Raw genomic sequence first — 17,162 nt, 5'->3', positions numbered from 1 at the left:
GTTTTAACATAGATAGGTTAAGCCGTTCGACCCCTCTGTTAACATAATTGAACAAAAAGAATTACGAGGGCTACCTTAAAAGTATGAGGATTTGGACCGATGGCCTAAACATGCCGGTCCCCTTGCGTTACGAAATCCTTAAATAGAACCGAGCACTTGGACCGCCGTGTTCCATCGAATACTTAAGACCATTTCTTAATATCTAGTCCTGGAACCTTGTACCTAGGCCAGAGAGAGAAAAAGAGAAAATAGGAACAAACGTGGTTTCAAATTACAATGGCACATTTATTTATAAAAAAAAATCGGATACGTATGCATATGCACGCGCCCGACAGTAGTGGACCCAGTATTCCCGCTGGAATGGCCCTAGAAAGATTTTAGGGAAAATTTCTGCCCCCAGCGCAAGACGTACTGGAGCAGCGACGTGGAAACGCGGGTCCGCTAATCTTTGGTTTGAATATTTCCCCGCTATGGTGTCATCTAGTGTGATTAGTGGCGTGCGTCGATTGAATTTCCGGAGGCATACTGCGTGCGTGGTGATGGTCGTGGATTGACAATGCTTCCCACGCAACTTGACGATGCAGCCCATCTGGCGATTTATGTAGGTCACACCTAACTGCAGCTCTCGCGCGTGATCTTCGCTGCTGATTGTGGTGGTGGCACAGGGATCGATCAATGCCCTCACGAGATGCAGATACCCTCGTGCTTCAATTTTCAACTGGTTGTGGTGTCGCTCTTACTGGGGCCACTTTTCCGGACCTGAAATTCTTCGAAGGCGTGAGGTGGAATGCTGACGATTCCACTCTCTCGTGTTGTCGGTGTCTACGGGATTTCTGTCGGGCATTTGCGCTCTTTCTATTAGGCGGTTGAAAAGTTTTCATTTCCATTCCGCTGGTTCTTTCAATTTCGTGCTGAAGTTGCGATCGGAAGCGCTGAAGTTCCGATCTGCCTACTATATCTGGGTGGAGTGCATGTGATTCCACTCCAGACAGCTTTTCTGGGCGGAAAGCGAACGTTTCCGCTCCAGAATGAGTTTCCCACTTCAGAGGCGTACAACGAGATTGCATCGCTGTCATCGGCGTCGTTTTTCCTGGGTCGTGGTGGCCGTCGTTGGCATTTTGGTGCTTCCCCAATGTGGTATATGTGGAGCATTGTATGATGGTGCTCGTTGCATCGACGGGATGCGAGCCTCTGATAAGCAGTTAGTGCAATAATTATGTATGTGGGTATCGCGTAAGTGTGCGGCTGGATCTTTTGCCCGAAAAACTGGGCATAATCTAAGCGAGTGCCGGTTACCGCATACACGACATACCAATGCGTAATGGTGTGCTTCAGCCCTTTTGCGAATGGTGGTGAAACGCGTCATTCTGTAAATAATAATTTTCCCTTTGCAGCGATTTGCTTTTTTCTTGATGGCGAGCAATATTTGCATGTTTGACTCGCTTATTGGAGGTTGGTGGAAGTAGGGTTAATTTATTTGCTAGTAAAATCGCTATTGAGCTATTAGCCGTGTTTTTTTTTATACACGCGTATACGTTTACGTTGCGAGTGAAAAAAAAACGCCTATCCTCGCTTAGATAATGCTAAGGAGACCCATCTAGCGGCAGTGGTTAAATAACCAGCTACAGCCACAGGGTGTACCGAAAAGCGGAGACACAACCCTCTGATGGCCATAGGCTAAATCAGTTGCGATGAATTGTGAACACACAAAGAATACATCGAATTAGTGTAGAGGGTGAAACAAAAACACATATTTCAGTTACATCTGAGTATAATGCGTACTGAAATTTAGTAGTACACATTTTATGCGCAGCAATTTCAGAGGTGTATTTAAAGTTTGACGCTTAGCAGTCCATATAAAGTTTAAGCGTATAGACGTTTAGGTGTAAAAAAACACGGTTGTTGTCGAAAAAGTTCATTTGGCAAACAACTGATATCCTGACGCCGACAACACAAAACAAACGAAGAAAGAGAATAGAAAGGAAAAATGCCCTAGAAAATCACCCACACAGTGACCATAACGTTTGATCACAAAATTGATCGTATCCAGTGCCTATACGAACATGCATATGTATCGAATTTAGTACATCTTCGATAGCATATGCATATCCCTACACAAATCAACCTCAGAAGATTTTGCATTCACGAGTTCAAAATTGCTTCTTTCTGCGCAACTACGTCACCCCTTCAAGGACTTGCAGGGACCCTGCAGGGACTTGACTGCTTCAGCGAATGAAAGAAAGAGAGAAAAAACCAGAGCTAAAGGAAAATTAGGTAAAAATTGCCCATAAAAAACAGTTGAACTAATGTTTACATGCGCAATGCGCCACCTTCTATATTTCCATCATGATATCCCTATAATGATGAAGCAGGAAGTATTTGATTAAAAGTGAAACGTGTCGGTTCAGAGTGGTTTTCGCGTTTGTAAATTTGGTTTTCCACGGAAATTACCAAAAACATAAGTTTCGTGAGTGCTAGTGATAGTGAAAATATAAAGAAATGAAATAATATGAGGAAAGTGTAAAAAATGTGCGCCTTTAATTAAGGCAAAATTAATTCCTCAAGCAAGTAAAAGAGCCTGTTAGGCCATGGTTTTTGTTAAAAATACAATAGGGGGACTCGTGTAACCTTATAAATGCCTTATAAAGTGTGTAAACGTATAAATCTATCTAGTGCGTAAACGAGCTGTCAAATTTTGTATGAAAAATCATTTGCACAATTTGTATAAATTTACGTGCACATTTCATTGTGTAAACGCGGTAAACTCAAAGGAATGTAACTTTGCAGACCTTAGTTAAGACGTTTATATTTGATTTTTCACTTAGTCCCGGTCTCACCAACTCGACTAAGGCTAAAACTTAGTTGCAACTTAAGTTAGCCCAGATTTGAGGCTAAGTTTTTTTTCGGGTTCACCAACTTAGTTACTAAACCCATTTGACATATAACAACCCTATCAGCTGTTTTATGCATAGCATTTTTGGCTACGTTTTTATTACACGCCACGCAGTAAATTTGAAATATTGTCAGTTACGGTGTCAGTTGATTATTGGTATTTTTTTAATTCTTTAAAATTTAAATTGAAATATGTCGCGGAAATGCACTTTTAATGCATCTGAAACCAACCAATTACTAGAAGTTTGTGGCAGATATGCGGGAATAATCGAAGGAAAAAAACCGATTGCATCAGCGTGAAAGATAAAGACGATGCTTGGGAGAAAATTGCGCAGGAGTTCAACGCAAGAAACGAAATTTATCGTGAAAGTAAAGAACTATAAAAAAAATATAAAAATATTAAATTTGCTACAAAACACAATTCAGCTGAAGAGCGTACGGCAGTTGGTGGCACTGGCGGCGGTCCTGCTACAACGCAGACTTTGTCAGGTGTATTTGTAGCAATATATTTGTATGTTTTATGTTGTAATATGAATTTGAATTTAATTAAAATAATTTAGGAATTTTAAAAAAGGTAAAAAAAGCTTAAATTAACTGGGAAATGGAGGGTTGTAAATTGCCTTGCAGCGTTGCAAATACGTATACGCGGTCTAAATAGCAGATAAGACAACAGAAAAAATATAGTACGTTTGGCGCACCTGTTTGGCACTCGTTTGAGGCTACAAGTGCTTCAGGTTCGAGCCTCAATAAAGTAAAGCTTTTCTTTTGTTTTTTTTTTTGTTTTTTTTGATGGAAAATCCCATTAAAATATTGAATTATGAATTTTATATAAGCAAAAGCCGAAAAGTCGATGTCATTTTGCTTATTATATTTGTTAATTATATTTATTAAGTGTGGATTTTTTTCTGTAATTTGAAATAATGTTTCAAGTATACAGTTTTATAGCCCTTTTAATTCTACCCTAACAAAGTGCAAATGTCAAGTTCATAGAAAATTCCGCCGATTTTTGGCAATTTTTTCCCTTTTTGACTATTTTGCGTGGCAAATCTTTGATTACCTTATTCTGACCTTATCAACTGACCATGTATAATTACAAATACATTGCTAGAGGTGCGCTTTTTCGGTCAGTTAAGAGATTCGGTTCGTTGGTTCTTTTTGTTCATCAGTTCCTTTTTTTCAAGCAAATTTGTTCACTGCCCCTCAGACCCAGCAATGCCTCGTGTAGGTATATTTAAATGTGTTATGAATAAATAAGTTAATATATATACATATGTATAATTAACTTCAAAAAAAATTACAAATTTCGGAAGATCCAGGAAGTTGAAAGAGTACAGAGACATATTGTAAATATGAACTTTTCAAGTTTAATGAATGTAATAATTATTTTCTTACAAAAGATGTTTTTCATAAATATATACACACATATCGCATATGTGGCATCATCGGCATTCGGGCTCACTGTGAATTTCTACGTATATATATATGACTTTACAATGTTCGTGAACGAGAAGAGAGAAAGAATAACATTAGATAAAACGAATTAAAAGAACAAATAAAACTGAAATCGAAGATCTAGTTCACTTGTTTTGCTGAGAGACCCGGTCAATTGAACAAGTTCAGAACGAAACGACCCAACTCTATACATTGCGCTTGCAAGTGCTAGAGCAAGTGCTAACGACCTCAAAAATATTTCGCTTTTGCTATTTGGTTTGTTGGTCAGGTGAAGGCGGCGAGGAAAAAGAAGATTTTTTTCTCCTCATTCGAAACTTCGAAATATCAGAACAGAAATGGAAATATGAAGTTTTTTATGGTATAGCCTCATGCGTAAAAGGAATGGCATATGTGCGTATGAAAGCCAAAAAACTATTTTCATACATTTCACACACGCGCCAATTTTTATGAGTGCCTGGTAATATAAAAATGTTTCTTGGATTTTTACAATGTCTTTGAAAAAATTAATTCTATAAGTTTGCTTTTGGCCAAGGTGTAGTAGTCGGGAAAGGAAGTTTTTCTCTTAGGTTTTAGTAGTTTTGGCCTATATGTACGAGGCCAGACAGAGACTTTCAATGTTTTAGTAAGCGGAATCAAGTAGAAATAAAAATTTTGTCTGACTTCGATTTTTTGTTCTTCCTCTTATGTTTGTGATTTTGTGGATGAGACGTAGGGGCGAATGTAAGATTTCCTCACCAAAATCTAAGGTTGTGTTAATTTTGGCCTATATGTACGAGGCCGGACGAAATGTTTGAATGTGTTGGTAATAAGAATCGACACCAAATCAAAATTTAAGATTTTGTCTCTGGGTTGACTTTTGTGCTTGTGGATGAGGCGAAGACGGGTATGGAAGTTAAGAAAAATGCTTGCATATTTTAGCGACATTTGCTATTTTATATGGTCGCCTATTACCATGCCAGCTTTCGACGGTCTTGAAATGCCCTTTTTAGCTTTGAGAACAATTTCTAACAATTGAAAGTAATTCAACAATTGTTTGAATTTGGTTAGCTTTTGATTTTGTCAAATGGTTTTAGCACATTATCATATTCTTGCAACAAATTTTGCTTTGATATTGCATTGTAAGAAAACGTGCTTATCGGCAAAATTTTGCTAATTTGACGCATTATCAGCATTTTCCTAATTTCAGCTAAAAAAAAATAAATCTAACTTGAGCGTGATTCGAACCCACGAGAACCTACAACAATTCAGTAGCCTATACAGCTGTGCCACAAAAGCTTACAGCGTTACATAGCCTAACAGGCATTATAAGCATGAGTTTCAATCTAGTGAGTGGTGAGTGAATGCGTGGGACATATATATAACTAACGGTAATTTCTGACTTGGAAACATATTTATATGTTGTACAAAGGAGATAGCTCTATTATCCTCTTTAGTTTGTATAGTACTTTTTACTTAGCAGCATTCATTTAGTAATTAGAGATGCCAAATGCAATTTATATTACTCCAGTATCCCTACAAATTTTTATGATGGCCTGGTGAATCGGGCCCTTTTTCAAATTTTCTGCCTTCCTCTGTGGCTTATAAAAGAAACTTTTTATTGATAAAAATAAATAAATCATGGAGTCGACGCGGTAGTCGAACTCAGAATTTATAAAAGTTGTGCGCGCAGCATAAGGCACTTAACCATATACCATATGGTTTCAATAATAAGAGGCTTTGGGCGTTAGGGAGGAAGAGGGAGAAATAAAATTGTATGCAGATGAGGAAGATGACAAGACACTATGGAAATGAGGAAATTCGATATGAATAAAATTGTACCAGATTGTATGCAAATGAGTGAGACGGTAACATGAATGGAGGTGAAGTGAGGAAGATGACAATATGGAAATTCGATATTCGAAAGTTATTTGAAGATGGGGAATTTGTGGTAATATTATTCGAGCAAATATGTTGTTCCCTTTTTCTGATGGCCTGGTAAAATCGGCTATTTTGGGAAAAATGGGCACATTTCCTGATTCATGTAAAATGGATGATGGGACCCAATATATAATTAATAAAACAACGAGCGGCATTTGAACCACAAGTTGGAAAAAGAAAAGATAAATTGATACAAGTGCTTTACACCTGCACCAAATATGCTATTGAATAATTGCCTCCTAAGGCCTTACTTAATGGGGCAAGTCAATTTACAATGAAACAATACCAATCATCATAATTTATTAATAAAGAATCAGAGAATTAAAATATGCAATATATTTACTCTGATCAGAGAATTTTTTGGTAACAGACGAACAGAGAAAATCGTTAAGAGAATTTTCTGTTACGTCTTGCACCCTGTTAAGTTAACATGAATTTGGGGAATAGTGGTGAAGTGCAAGACGTGTCACATGCAAATGGATCGTAACCAGTGGATGCCAAAAAAACTCCTCATTGTGTATAAATTCTCTGACTTTACGCATATAACGTTCATTTGACCAATCAAATTTGAATCTTTTTTCTAATGCTTTATTCGATAGCTTAACGGTAGGCATATTTTGAAATTCTACTGTTTCACCAGCCAAACCATCTTCGCCATAACGCAACTGAATCAGTTGACCTACAGAGTTATGTACAGTGCCATCATAGTTAACCACAACAGACTCCATAGCCTTAATTAAGCGACGATGGATATAACCAGTTTCAGCAGTTTTTACAGCAGTATCGATAAGACCTTCACGACAACCCATAGTGTGAAAATAGAATTCTGATGGCGTCAAATCGGCAAGGTATGAATTTTCTACGAAACCACGTGACTCAGGACCGTAATCGTCTTTAACGAAATGTGGCAAAGTACGTTTGCGAAAACCATATGTGAGATATTAACATTGGAACCTTTAGAACTCGACACTACCATAGTCTTTAAATTATTATATTCAGTAAGCGATTTCTTAACAGAACCACCAGTTATGTCATGAGCATCGTTTAGTATACGATTTACTTGATTTTCGAAAGTTTGACGCAAAGTATTACCTGTAAGTGAGCAAATAAGTTTAAGAGATAAAGAAAATATATTGCAAGACATTTAACGCACCAGATGTTGGTTCCAATTCCATGTTGTGGGCTTTTTTAATAACGTTTATGACATCATCTTTGGCTTTCTTAATTGTCATCTGAATTTCTTTATCAGTTTGAGGATCAGCAATTGTATCACCAATACCGATACCTTGACTTTCCAATAACAACCAATTGTTAATTACAGTCTGAATATTACCGCAGGAACGGCCAGCAATTTCATAACCCAGTTCCAAGAAAACAATATGCAGCAAGGAACCTGCAGAAGTACCCAGCGTCTTTTTGCACAAAATGACCATAATTAGTTCTCCATGCTCTACCATTTTTTTGGTATCACCAGGTGAAATCTATTTATATGGACCATCATCTTCATCATCTGGATGTGTCGAATGTGAACGTATCATATTTACATTGCCGGAAATAATCAATGAGAACAATTTTTTGCCTGTCCATATAGTGTCTTAGAACGTCAAGGCTTATCTGTCGGGTCAGGTGATGCAAATCTCGAAATCATCAACATCTATATCTCTCCTGCCACCTGTTGCCCCAGCGGATACCGCCCTAATATCAGCGCATTACTCACTGGCAACAATCGCATTATCTTAGGCGATTTCAATGCCCATCACGATCTATGGCATTCAAACTGGCGGGCGGACAGTAGTGGTGAGATGTTGGCGGATCAAATAGAAGAAACAACGTTCTGCATAATAAAGGAAGACGCCCCCGCAAGTATGGTAGGAAGCTGTCACAGTTCGCCGGATATATCAATCGTGAGCTCAGAACTCGTAAACTGCGTCAACTGACAGCCGATGGTAATATTGGCATCCTACCACCTGCTATACTTATTTCGCTTGAGCGTACCGCCGACTTCATCGTCAAAGAAAAATGCACTTTCATAAACTTAAAAAAAGAAAAGTGGGATTAATACAAATCCTTTACAGACAACCGCTTTGCTGCCCTCCCTATCCCGTTTCATTCCCGCTGGTATAATTCCCGAAATTCGGCCCAATTCCCGGCGGAGCCCGCAAATAAGGGATATAAACCAACCCATCAGATTGCTTGTGGATGAACACAAGCAGGCGAAATGGGGGGAGGACCTAAGCGGTTGTAACCTCTCTGCCGGTGTAGGTAAATTTTGGTCCACCGTAAAGTCCCTATCGAATCCGTTTAGGCACAATGACAAAGTTTCCATCGCCTTTGGCGATAAAGTGCTGTCGGATGCGAAAAAATGCGCGAGCACTTTCTGCCGACAATATATAATGCATTCCACGATCGACAGAGATAGACGTAGGGCCAATAGACATGTACATAAACATAAATTCAGCGCGTCGCCAATTACCATCACCGCCAAAGAGGTTGATGATGCCATCGGTCAAGCCAAACCATTCAAAGCAGTGGGCCCAGACGGCATAGCCATGCTGATGCTTAAAATCCTAGGGAAAGAGGGTTTCAAGTTTTAGCGCATGTCTTCAACCTGTCTCTTTCCACCATTGCCTTTCCCGAAAAATGGAAAATGGCCAATGTGGTCCGGCTATTAAAGCTTGGGAAACCAGCTAACATAGGACAGTCATATCGCCCGATATCTCCTCTATCGCCAGTAGTCAAGATGCTTGAAGCCATTTTGCTCCCCTACTTCAAAGCAATTTTGCAGCTAGCCTGTCATCAGCATGGCTTCAGAAAACTCCATAGCACCACCACCGCGCTAAATGCCATTTGCACCCAGATAAATTGCAGTTTAAATCAAAACCCCCACCAAAGAACAGTACTCGTTGCGCTAGACGTATCAAAAGCTTTTGATACGGTCAACCATTGCACGTTACTGCAAGACCTGGAAGGGTCTACCCTTACCCCATGTCTGAAAAGGTGGACCGCAAATTATCTGGGTGGTCGGCAGGCATCGGTGCAATTTAGAAATGAAACATCAAAACCAAGAAGAGATAAATAAAGGGGGCCACAGGGTGGTGTCCTATCCCCACTTTTGTTTAATGTCTACATATCTAAGCTACCTTCGCCACCAGAAGGAGTTTCTATCGTTTTATACGCCGATGACTGGACAATACTGGCCACAGGCCCATGCCCACAGATAGATGAGCTTTGCAACAGAATAAGCGGTTACCTCCATGATTTCTCCAGTTTTTTCGCCCCGCCAAACCTGGCATTATCACCGACTCAATCCTCCGCGACCTTACTTACAACATGGACGTCCCAAATGTCGACCATTTTGAACATCCACGTCGATGGCACTACGCTACCGACTGTCCAAAACCCCAAAATCTGGGGTGTGACATTTGATCAGGATCTACATTTTGGTGAGCATGCAGCCGCAATTGTACCGAGAATCCAGAGCCGTAATAAAATCCTCAAATCCCTTACTGGCAGTACTTGAGGAAAAGAAAAAGAAACGCTCATTACGACATACAAAGCAATTGGCCAGCCGATTGCATGCTACGTGTCCTCTATATGGTCGCCAAGCCTAAAAACAACCCACTGGAAGAAACTACAGGCCTGCCAAAATACTGCTCTCAGAACCGCCAGGGGCTGTCTCCTTATGTCCCCAGAACACCATCTACATAATGAGGCTAGAATACTCCCCATCGGGGAGAGAAGTGGGATGCTAACCAAACAGTTCCTGTTGAATACCCAGAAACCTGGGCATCCCACAGACGTCTGATTTTTGAGCCAACACCGCCTAGGGGCTTAAGAAGTCACCTCCGTAAGCATCATGAGGAAATACGGCACCTGAGAACTCAGCCGTATGAAGCAAAAAAAAAAAAAACACAAGCAGGTCCTCAGTGAACTCCACAAACAGGCGTCGGACCTTTATGCCAGGAATTGTCCGGTGAATCCAGTACCCAAAACTTGCGGAAGAGGAACGCAAACTCCCGAGGGAAACGGAAGTCACTCTAGCTCAACTTTCGTTCTGGATACTGTAACAGGCTAAACTCTTACCTATCCAGAATCAACCCCGCCATACAAAATATATGCCCTGTTTGCAATGTGTCCCCACATTACACCAACCATCTCTTTCTTTAATTGTAATGTGAAACCAACGCCTCTAACACTCCTTTCATTATGGTCCACACCGGCTGAAACAGCAAGTTTCCTTGGACTCTCGTTAAAGGATATTGATGACAATTTGTGATCGGTCGCAGCTATTAGGTGGGGCGAAGTATTGCTACAACAACAACAAACTACTACGTCTAAGGGAGGGTTGATAATGACCACAACCACCATGTCCTTGCTTTTTAGTCGGATCGGGTTGTTGTCCATATATTGCCATATCCATACCTTCGCCACCACGCACACTGTTTTACCTTTACATAAATCGTATACATACTCCAGACGCTTTCGCGGTTGTCCTTTTGATTTCATTACAATTTCTTTGACTTTGGGATATTGTGGTGATACTAACATTTCGGAGCAATAAACGTAACATCTTAACAACAACGTAAAATCTTAATGGTTTTTTTGAAACTCCGGAAAGGATTGCCACAATTTGCTGAAAGATCCTGAAGCATAGAACCAGAGTGCTATGAAAAACATTTGATTTGGCTGCATTGCGTTGTTGTGTAAACGAAGAAGTAATTTAGGGCAACATTTATAAAATATGATGTAAACTTACCTTGCTCCATGATAAATCTTGTCTTTTATTAAAAAAAAAAACAAACTAAGCAGCATCTTTGCACATACGTAATCGTTCGCGAAAGTCAACATAGTCATAATAATGAAAAAAGTCAGGGCGCTCTTTAATTTTTCTTTTTCGTCGGAGCACGATTACCTGCAGAGCTTCAAAATCGCAATCACTTTCACCAGAATCTCGAAGATCCATTAAACTGTTTACAAATTTTCCACCGAGAATACAAATAAGCCACTTCAGAGAAATTGCAGATGTCAACAATAGCGGGGTTGCTATATTTGCATAATGAAATAAGTATCCATAGATGAGTGGATTTGTAACTCTTTGTTTCGAGAGAGGGCTGTCAAAATGCACATTTTTTATAACATTTGTCAATGATGCCACTCCAAATAAAAATTAATAGATCTGAATATGGGGATTTTTGACATACATTTAGGCAATTATAGCTTCAATCATTTAATTAAATGATAGTCGTAAAATATTCATTTCTTTAAACTTATTTTACAATAATACGACTAGTTAGAGTCAAATATAAACAAATCTAAGTAAAATTTACATTTTGATTTAATTAATTAGTCAAATATTGTAACGCATTTAACTCACAGTGAAAACCATATATTCTTTTGAAATTTCAGTTAATCGGACCTATGATATAATAGTTAACATCATTTAATGGATAGGGCTTATCCTACATGTCTGAGGTTCCAGGTTCTGTGATCAAAATGGACTGGTTGCATCGGGACTTCATATTTACAAAACCTGTTTTTAGTGATGACTTTTGAATGGGAAATAATATTATAATAATATTTTTTTTGCTTGTGAATTCCCCTTTTTTTTTTTTGTTTTAATAAAAGTTATGACTGGAACGACCAGTGAAACTGAAAAAAGGTAATTCTAGAGTTTAGCTTGCTACTGCGTTAGAGTGTCCCAAATGTTGTGAAAAAAAAATTTAAAAAATTTTTTGTTGTGTGCGGTTTATAAATGACGAAAAGGGGTGATTTCAATGGAATTGGTAGCGGTTAAATATTTGTTGAGTGACGCTGCCTTTACCATTGAGATATCCTTTTCCAATCCTCCAATACACTTTGCGAAAGAAAAGCGCAGAAAAATTCGAATTTTTGAGGGCACCCTTATAGTGTAGTTTTAGGCAAATAAAACGGCTTAAGCTAGGCGAATACGTTTGCATGTACGGTAGAGTGTGTGGCCCCAAAGAAAATAAATATTTTTGCACTTGCAAAAAATAAATTGTGTTTTCTAAAAAAAGTAAATTTTCGTAGTCAGTCCAATGTGTACGCGGTATGTATGTTTGTACATATGTTAATGGTGTGTGACTACCCAGCAGGCAGTCCGTTCGGCCATGAGCCGGAAAAAAGCCCCGAAAGAAGGAAGTTGAAGGTGAAAAAATATTATTAGTTGAAGTTGCTAAAAAATGTTCGGCACCTTTTGTCACTTTCAAAGGTACAAGAAAAACCTTGACGTGCAGGCATTAGCCTGAACCATAAAATTGTTATTATAATTTTTTTTTTTTTTTGGATTAATAAATATTATGCGGTATTCTGTTTGTAACTTCTTTGCTTTGTGCTTATTGTGTCTGCAAATTTGAGGTTGTCGTATCTTCGGTTTCCGTACTATTTGATGGTAGCAATAACAATTTGATGAGCGGTCTTGTCACTTCTCCTCTCTCAGTTAGGACATCTACCACGCGTACCCGGTTGTCGGAACTATGGTGTAATTTGACCACTCGCCCTAATCTCCATTCATTGGGTGGCAGGTTGTCCTTCCGAACGACTATGTTCCCATGTCTCCCACTTTCATGTTGGACTTAGGATGCTTCCACTTGGTCCGCTTCTGAAGTTCTGAAAGATATTCTGTTTTCCACCTTCTGCAAAAGTTCTGATGCGAAGGCTTGAGTTTTTGCCACCTGTTCACGATTGGGGCCGGGTTTTCATCGACGTTGATTTCCGCTGGAGATAGTAGGTGTCCTCCGATTAGAAAATGCCCTGGCGTTAGAGGCTCAAGGTCAGATGGCTCATTTGAAGCTGGACTGAGGGGTCGTAAGTTAAGACACGCCTCAATTCTGCATAATAGTGTATTAAATTCTTCGAAGGTGAACTTTTGGCTGAAAGCTACCTTTTTGAAATGGGTTTTGAAGCTTTTCAGCCCAGCTTCCCACAGCCCCCCCCCCCCCCCCCCATGTGCGGAGCAATGGTGTTATAAAATGCCAAGTCAATGCCTGATGGGAATGGTTTTGAAAGCGTTTGGGTGCGGGCGTTAGCCAGAAGGGCTTTAACTTCCGCCTCAAATGCACGTGACGCTCCGACGAAATTGGTCCCGTTGTCTGAGTACACATTTCTGAGGCATCCACGTCTAGCTACGAATCGGGCAAAGCTGCAGCAAAGGATGAGGTGCTCAAGTCGCTGGTGCCCTCTCAGTGGATGGCCTTAGTCGAAAAGCACACGAACAGACAAGCGTATCCTTTGGAAATGCGACACCCACGCCCACTATAACTTTTAATATCGCAAGGGCCTGTTAAGTCCACCCCGGTATTAGTAAATGCGCGCGAGAAAGTCGTTCGCTCCTGGGGAAGAATGCCCATAAGCTGACTTTGGGCGCGTCTCTTATGGATTGTACAATCTTATGGATTGTATTTTGCAATTGTGAATGATTGACCTAATCAGGGTTTTCACTTTTATAATCCAGTACTGCGTTCGAATAATACGCAGCATGAGTTGGTTTTCACCGTAGAACCCTCATGAACAAACTGGACAAATAGACGTGTGAACCTACAATTGTATGGTAGTATTATTGGATGGCACTCAGGATAAGGCATATCTTTGGATGCGCCGAGTTGCCCGCCAACCCTCAATACTTCTTTCTTATCAAGGAAAGGGTTAAGTGAGAGGATTTCGCTTTTGGACTCAAGTGATACTTTGGCTTTCAATTTCGTGACCTCTGAGCCGTAATGTTGCTTCTGAGCGAGTTTTATCAGACGGGTCGTCGTTGTTTTAATTTCATCGAATGAAATTAGGCAAGAGTCCGGCTGGCTAGAAGCTCTTGTTTCCGGATGGGTTCTTTGAAGGAATCTCAAAATATACGATATTACCCTCAAAGCTCGCGAAGGACTGGAAAACCTGTCAAGAATATCACTAATGTGGTCTTTAATTGTTGCTGCATGAGCCTGCACTCGTTTTTCCTCAAAGTTTGTTGTGAAGTCCGTTTCCTGGCTTGGCCACTTTTCCTTACCTTCTTGTAGCCAAGAAGGTCCCTGCCACCACAGAGGGTTGTTGATCAATTCCTGAGCTAAACCGCCTCGCTCAGTCTTCTGGATTTGTAGCTGAATCCACGTGATACGAAGTCGAACTTCCTACTTTGTCTATGATTTTTGTGACTCGATGAGATACAAAGGTAGACCATGAACATGGGGGGTTTGCGTATCCAAGCCAGTACGATCGTGGATTCATTCCAAAGATTTATCTTAAGGTGGCCGAAGTCCAGATTGTTGGATATCGATTCGATGATTTCGGCTAGTAGTACCACCCCGCAAAGTTCCACTCTTGGGAGCGAAATGGTTTTGACTGGAGCCACTCTCGTTTTTGCTAAAAGCAGGTTGACAAGTATGCCGTCATCTCTTTCCACGCGCAAGTAGACTGCTGCGGCATATGCCTTTTCAGATGCATCACAGAAACCGTGAATCTTGACCTTTTCAGTTGGAGAATAAAATATCCATCGAGGAATCCGTATCTGGTCGATTTCCTTGTATGTTCTGGTAAAATTGTGCCATTTTTATGTGGAAGGAGATAACGTTTCATCCCAACCAGTACCCTCTAGCCATATATTTTGCACCCTAATGGATCGGAAAACTTCGCTATAGTTGATAAGACTGTCCTTTTGGTGAAAGTGGAATCTTCTTCTATTGACTTCGCTATAAGGTAGAATTGGTCAGAATGTGCATTCCACTTAATACCAAGAGCTTTCACGCTACTGGAATCCTCGAATTCTAGAAAATCTTCGCCCAGTAGAATGCCTTTCAATACTTTGTTACTATTCGAGGTTCATTTACGTAAAGGAAAACATGCTGATTTCAATACCCCTGAAACTTCATTTCTTGCCTGTACCGCGGAGGCAATAGTATGACCACCGGAAAGCACGTCATCTGCGTACATATTTTTTCTCAAAATGTTAGAGGCAATTGGATGAGAACTGTCTGAGTCATCAGCCAGTTGGAGTAAAGTCCTTATTGCTAAATAAGGAGCACAATTTATACCAAAGGTAACCGTTTTAAGCTCGAAGAAACTGATTGGTTCATCTGGGCTAGAGCGGAAGACTATTCGTTGGTACTTTGTATGGTTAGTCTCTACTAGGATTTGCCTATAAATTTTTTCAATATCGCTTTTGAAAACATATTTGAAAAGTATCCAGCGAAGAATTAAGGTCGGTAAATCCGACTGAAGCACTGGGCCTGGGAGAAGAATATCGTTCAGACTGACGCCATTCGAAGTTTGAAGACGAGGCATTAAAAACCACCCTAGGTTTTGTTGAAATACTATCTTTTTTAATAACAGCATGCTGAGGCAGATAACAATTGTCCACATCGTCAGCTGATTGTATTGACGTTATTTTCGACATATTACCTATTTTCTCGGACTCCATAAGTACTCTATTATATTCCTTTTGCAACTCTGGGTTTTTTCTAAGTCGCGTCTCAATTTTGTAAAATTGAGATCACGCAATTTTCCAAGAGGGCCCTAGGCAAATATCTGCAGGAAATTCCGCTCTGAAAGTAAGGGACACTATGTATCTTCCTTCTGAATTTGGCTGCATTGTGCGCTCGTAGAGTTTTTCGCACATTTTTTCTTCTACTGTGGTGGATTTTGCCTTGGATATGTCCTCAATTTCCAGAATGATCTAAGCTGACTGTCTAAAGCCACTTCATTGAAAAAAGAAACCCGATTATGATTAGTTGGGCTGGCTGCATCAGCACGAGCAGTCAGTATCTAACCGAAAACTGTTTCTTGGGCTAAAAGTGTACTTAGAATGTTTTTCTTTATCCCGTCTAAGATTATTTGCGGGTAGATGTCTCCGCCCAGAACATGATCGACTTGTTCATTAACAAAGAATCGTTTGTATGCCAGTACAAGGTCAGGGAATGCCTTTCGTGTTAGTGAACTGACGTCATGTGTGGGTAAATTACCTGTCAATTGTGGTAAAACTAACACAATACAATCAATTGATATAAGTAGGTCAACTGGTGGCGGCAGTTCTATGGCACATGCCTCTTTTACCTGCGCAGGGATTGAATTATTGATGCCCGAAATTTGAGCATGCATTTTCCTAGTTGGCAGGTTGATTCTGCGTCTGTGTCTTTCTGTAATGAAAGGGCATTCAGAGCCAGAATCTATGAGAGCTCTTGCCGAAAAATTTGTACCATTATAGCGAATGGTTACACGAGCCGTTCCAAGTAATACACCTCTACTAGTATTCGCGAAATTCGATTTCATATTAATTGTTTCTCCTGAACCTTTTGTTTTTTCCGAACTGCGGCGTAATCGGGCTTGTTTCGACGCCGAAACATCCAATGATTCTACAGCCGCTTTCTCCGGAACAGGCTTCGCTTGAGGTGTCTGCAAATGCAGAAGGGAATGGTGTCGTGTATGGCACGTACTGCAATTGCGTGAGCTTGTACATTTTGACACGGAATGCCCCGAAGAGAGACAGTTCAAACAGCAGTTGTTACGTTTGATAAAGGAAACCGTTTCAGATGGAGTCAAATTTTTGAATTTTTGGCATGTGTGTATTTTGTGGTCGCTGTTTTTGCATATTTTACATGCGTATTTGGCGACGGTGATGTGGAATGACCCTAACTTTTTAGGCGGTGGTTCAGAGGAATGCTTGTTGCTTTGACCTTTTGGCGGCTTTGAAGGCTTGATTCCTCTTAAACCTGAAACCGATTCTAAGGTTTGGAACCTATTTGAAAGGAATCGATTCATATCCGTCCACTTGGACGTTTCTGTTTTATTTTCTATCCATTGCTCCCATAAGGACAGGGTAACATCAGGTAGCTTTGTTGAACAGAGGTATGTGATTATCGGATCCCAATTAGAAATGTCAATACGATGACTCTCTAATGAGG

At 40.1% G+C, this 17,162-nt stretch overlaps 1 pseudogene; it reads right to left on the bottom strand.

Moving 5' to 3' along the window:
* Positions 1 to 2,310: 2,310 nt before the first annotated feature.
* Positions 2,311 to 16,359, bottom strand: LOC137248584 (DNA-directed RNA polymerase II subunit RPB1-like; annotated as a pseudogene).
* Positions 16,360 to 17,162: the final 803 nt, after the last annotated feature.

The sequence above is a fragment of the Eurosta solidaginis genome, chromosome 4, assembly GCF_040869045.1.
Source record: "Eurosta solidaginis isolate ZX-2024a chromosome 4, ASM4086904v1, whole genome shotgun sequence".
NCBI lineage: Eukaryota > Metazoa > Arthropoda > Insecta > Diptera > Tephritidae > Eurosta > Eurosta solidaginis.
The sequence above is the reverse complement of the archived record's forward strand: the minus strand, read 5'-3'. Positions and strand labels throughout refer to the sequence as shown.